Source organism: Peromyscus eremicus, chromosome X (genome assembly GCF_949786415.1).
Source record: "Peromyscus eremicus chromosome X, PerEre_H2_v1, whole genome shotgun sequence".
Lineage (NCBI taxonomy): Eukaryota > Metazoa > Chordata > Mammalia > Rodentia > Cricetidae > Peromyscus > Peromyscus eremicus.
Genome location: NC_081439.1, coordinates 14,904,573 through 14,910,173, shown reverse-complemented (window position 1 = coordinate 14,910,173; position 5,601 = coordinate 14,904,573).

Sequence of the window (5,601 nt, the reverse complement as noted above, 5' to 3'; positions counted from 1 at the left end):
AGGTTGGCCCGCGGCTCCCCCTCCTCCTTCCCCTCCTTTTGAGCTCAGTCTATCCCCAGGGGACTAGGGCGGCAGAGAGCCCGCACCTAGTCAAGAAACTCACTTGGCAGGTCATCTCACAAACTGGGGAGACGGCCTGGCAGACGACCGCCCTCCATACCCCCTTTACATGGTGGCCCCCCCCAACCCCTGATTTCTGTCAGTTGGCATTGAATTCGGGATTTTGGGGAGTTGAGGGCATTAAGCCTGATGCCTTAAACTCCTCCATCCACCCGGGGGGGGTGCATTGGCCGGATCCGGGATGCCGTCACCCTCAAGCAAGATGTATATTCGCCCAGTCGGACTTTTATGTTTGTCCGGGGGATGGGAGGGGTTGGGCCCTCGCAAAGAAATGCGGGGGGGAAGGAGATTTTTTTCTGTGCCAAATGGGGCTGCGAGACCACTGGCGCAGCATACTGGAGTCCAAGCTCAAGCTGGGACCTGATCCAGACCAATAGAGGTTTCAGGAAGGTTACAGGCAAATGGCCTTGCTCAGATGGGTCCCCCGAGGTCAGCCGATTCAAGCCCGGGCTTTCACTCCCCCTAAATATAACTTTCACTGGCCCGGGGAAGGCTGATAGAAACTGGCAACGGGGGCACACTTGGGGACTCAGGTTATATGAATACGGGTATGATCGGGGCGTAAGGTTCACTATCAGACTTAAGATTGAGGAGGCCTCCGCCCCCATGGGCCCCAATCAGGTTCTCTCTGACCAGAAGCGCCCTTCCTCACCTATTCCAGCACCCCCGAAGATTACCCCTCGACCCGGTTTGACTACTAGTCCAGGTATAACTCCAGCCACTACCAAGCCACCCCGACCAGGAACCGGAGATCGGCTCTTGGGTCTGCTAGCAGGGGCTTACCAGGCCTTAAACTTAACCTACCCAAATAGAACGCAAGAATGTTGGCTATGTCTGGTTTCCCAACCTCCCTACTACGAGGGGATAGCAACCCAGGGTAATTATATTAACGCCCACAGTCCCCCTCCAAGCCAATGTCTAGGGACAGCCCAACATAAGCTCACAATCTCAGAGGTGTCAGGACGAGGACTATGTCTAGGGAGCATCCCCCGCACCCACCAACACCTGTGTAACCGCATCCTGTCTGTAAGCGATGTCTCTGGTTATGTCACCGGCCCTAATGGTACCTATTGGGCATGTAATACTGGGCTCACCCCCTGCGTTTCAGTCTCGGCCCTCAATGCTACCTCTGATTTTTGTGTGCTCATCGAGTTGTACCCAAGGATAGTTTACCATAACCCAGAGGAGATTTACTCACACTTCGAACTGGGAAGGGACCTCCATCGATATAAAAGAGAACCGGTGTCCCTAACCCTGGCAGTATTACTAGGAGGGCTGACTATGGGAGGGATAGCGGCCGGAGTAGGGACCGGTACCACAGCCCTGCTGGAAAACCAGCAATTTAGGCAGCTCCAAATGGCCATGAATCAAGATTTACAGGCCTTGGAGGAGTCAATAAGTGCTCTAGAAAAATCCTTAACTTCCCTTTCTGAAGTAGTACTACAAAATAGAAGAGGCCTAGACATTCTGTTTTTACAGGAAGGGGGATTATGCGCCGCCCTCAAGGAAGAATGCTGCTTCTATGCCGACCACACTGGGGTGGTACGAGATAGTATGGCGAAATTAAGAAAAAGACTAGAACAGAGACACAAATTCTTTGAAGAGCAACAGGGATGGTTTGAAGGATGGTTCAGAAGGTCCCCCTGGCTCACCACCCTCATTTCCACCCTACTGGGACCCCTTCTGATCCTATTATTCCTCCTGACGTTTGGGCCCTGTATCATAAATAGACTTGTCCAATTTATCAGGGAACGCGTCTCTATTGTTCAGACTTTGGTATTAACCCAGCAATATCAAAGGCTCAACCAGACGGAGCCCGAGTCGCGTCACCTATCTTCCCCATGAATGGAGGATTCCATTCCTGAGATAAGAAAATGGGGGAATGAAAGACCCCCAGCCTCCCCGCCTAACATAGCTTAGCTCAGCTGCTTATGAATAAAGCCTGAGAGGTACTGAGGAGTTCAGTTAACGGACATGGGATAAACAGAACATTTGTACTTAGCCACCAGGCCCCAGAGCAAGGAACTAAAAGGTCAGAAAAACACCCTGTACCCTAGACAGAAGCTAGGCGTGGGCGAGCTCGGGGAGAAACCACGAGCTGACCTGGGTTCGAACCTGGCCTCATATGAATCATCCAATCAGAACTGGCCTCATTTGCATCATCCAATCAAGACTCTGTAACCAGGCTTCTTGTTTCTGTACCCGTGCCCGACCCTATAAAAACCCTCTGCTCCAGCCTGTGGGCGCACCAGTCCCTTGAGCTTCTCGAGAGTCTGTGTCGCCCCGGGTACCCGTGTTCCTGAATAAAGCCTCTTGCTGTTTGCATCTGATTCGTGGTCTCGGTGTCTTCCTTGGAGGCGAGGGTCTCTCCTGAGGGAAGACTGCCTTCGGGGGTCTTTCAGTTGGAGCTTAAGGTAGCCAGAGCCAAGGCTTGACTAATCTCAAGCGGGAACATGTGGCTGGATTCAAGCTCTTAGGCAGAACTTGTGGCTACGCTTTCTCTCTCTCTCTCTCTCTCTCTCTCTCTCTCTCTCTCTCTCTCTCTCTCTCTCTGGATTCACACCTCGGACACTAGGTGGCTGTTTTGAAATTCCCTCAGATTTTTACTGTTCTACGAGGACTTGGTAAGTCACTTAACATATCAGATATTTTAAAGGAAACTATTTAAAAGAGAAATAAAAAATGGGTTTCCTGTGTACATTGGAAGAAAATTGGACTTTGTTTGCAATTTTAGGCAGTCTGACAATGGAACAGCTATATGAGAAGATTAATGTTGATCAAATTATGCATTTTATTACTATGCTTATCCTCATTTTACTATTTAAAAAGATAGTCAATTTAAGTGCCAGGGTGACAGCTTTAGAAAAACTTGTTAAACCTGTAAAAACTCAGACAGAAGAAACTAACAGTGAAGTTGCTTCAAGATTGGATCATAGGGTTACAGAAAGAAAGCCTGTTTTCACAGTCACACTTAGTTTGTCCAGTAACCATACAGCAGTTGCCTGATCAAATGACTACACAAAATATTTGGGCTCCAATTGAAATGTGAGATTTATGAAGGTTTAAGGAGGCAATAGTATCTTATGGCATGCATTCCCCATATGTAAAGCAAATGTTAAACTCTTGGTCAACATATAATAGGATTGTACCACAGGACTGGTAGGAGCTGGCACAAGCTGTTCTTGAACCCAGTCAAAGGCTTCAGTGGCTAACTTGGTTCAAGGATGAAGCTAAAAACATAGAAAAACAGTGGAGGGATACAGGAATACAAGTCTGCCAGGATCAGCTTATGGGAGAAGGTCAATATGCTTCAGCACAAACACAATGTTTATATGATGTCCAAACCCTAATTGTATGTCAAACAGCAGCCTTGAATGCATGGGACAGAATTGAGGAACCAGGAAAAAAACTGAGTCATTTACAAAGGTTGTACAAGGCCCAAAAGAATCTTTCACAAATTTTTTACAAAGACTGGTTTCAGCAGTAAAGAGAATGGTCCTGGATTCAGAAGCTAGTAAGATAATAATTGAATCTTTGGCCTTTGAGAATGCAAATTCAGCATGCAAAACAATCATCAGGCCATCAAAGGCAAGATCTGCACCTTTGGAAGATTGGATTAGAGACACGGTTAATGTTGAAGCTCATGAGCATGATGATAGGTGAGTAGGAGAAGCAATTTCAAAAGGTTTGAGGAATGTTAGATGTTTTGGATGTGGAAAACAAGGACATTTGAAAAGGGACTGTAAACAGGTCATTCCTAGAAACAATGTTTCCTCAAGGAACAATGGCAACAGAATGCCCCTTCCTTCTGGAGTATGCAGAAGGTGTGGTAAGGGAAAACACTGGACCAACGAATGTAGATCAACAAGGGACAGACAGGGTAATCCTTTGCCTCAGTCTTTGGGAAACTCCCAGAGGGGCCTCATGCAGGCCCCAATAGCAAATCCAGTTCAAACCTTTCCTGCAGTCGTAGAGGAAACCCTTACTCAGAGCAATTAAATAACCAAATGCCTATTGGAATAAGTCATGCTGGTCAGGATGATGAAACAGAGAGAATAGAAAATTGAGGAGAAAACATAAAGAAAATTTTTTGGCAAACTTCTATTAATGAACAAAGGCCAAAATTATCGATAAAAATAAATGGTGTTTTGTTGTCTGGTCTGGTAGACACAGGTGCGGACATTACCATAATTGCACCAGAATTTTGGCATCCAACTTGGCCTCTTCAGGAGGTAAAGGTTCAACTGTTAGGAATTGGGACATTATCTCAGGTGAAACAGAGTGCAAGATGGCTCGAATGTATAGGTCCAGAAGGACAGAGAGGAAAATTGAAACCATATGTAGCTAACATAGCTATGAACCTGTGGGGTCAAGACTTGTTGCAACAATGGAATACTCAGATTAACATCCCTCCAATCTCAGAAACAAATCATAAATTAGCACATGTTTCTGAGAGAAGTATTAGAAGGCATTATTCTGAGTGGTCACCAGCCATCCATATTATACAAAAACAGGGCACAACAACTGATGGTCTTCCAAAGACACCAACAGCTCTACCTTTAAAATGGTTAACAGACAAGCCTGTATGGGTCCAGCAATGGCCTTTAACAACAGAGAAACTCCAGGCTTTAGAAGAGCTGGTAGAAGAACAGTTAAATGCTCAGCATATTGAGGAATCAACCAGCCCTTGGAATTCTCCTGTATTTGTTATTAAAAAGAAATCTGGTAAATAGAGAATGGTAACAGACCTTAGAGCAATTAACAAAGTAATTCAGCCAGTGGACTCTCTACAATCTGGAATTCCTTTGCCTACTCTGTTACCAAAAGGATGGCCTCTCATAGTTATTGATTTAAAAGACTGTTTCTTTTCAATACCCTTACAAGAAAAAGACAGAGAAAGATTTGCTTTCACAGTGCCTACTTATAATAATTCTCAACCGGTTAAAAGATTTCAATGAGGGTCCTCCCACAGGGAATGTTGAATATCCCAACTCTGTGCCAATATTTTGTACAACAGCCATTGGAATTGATACGTAAAAAATTTGCGAAATCTATAATTTATCATTATAGGGATGATATTTTACTAGCCGACTCAAATGCAGATACTTTAGAAAGAGTGTTTGAAGAAATAAAGAAAATTTTGCCTTGCTGGGGATTACAAATTGCTCCTGAAAAGATACAAAGGGGAGATTCTATTAATTATTTAGGATATAAAATAGGGCTACAAAAAATTAGACCCCAAAAGGTGCAAATTAGGAGAGATAGACTACAGACTCTTAATGATTTTCAAAGATTATTTGGAGATATTTCTCATCTACGAACTATTGTTGGGGTCAAAAATGATGAACTGCATAATTTGTTCAAAACCTTAGAAGGTGACAAGAACTTAAATAGTCCAAGAGACTTATCACCTGAAGCTGAGAAAGAATTGGCTTGGTAGAAAAGAAAGTACATGAAGGGCACGTGGATCATATTGATCCA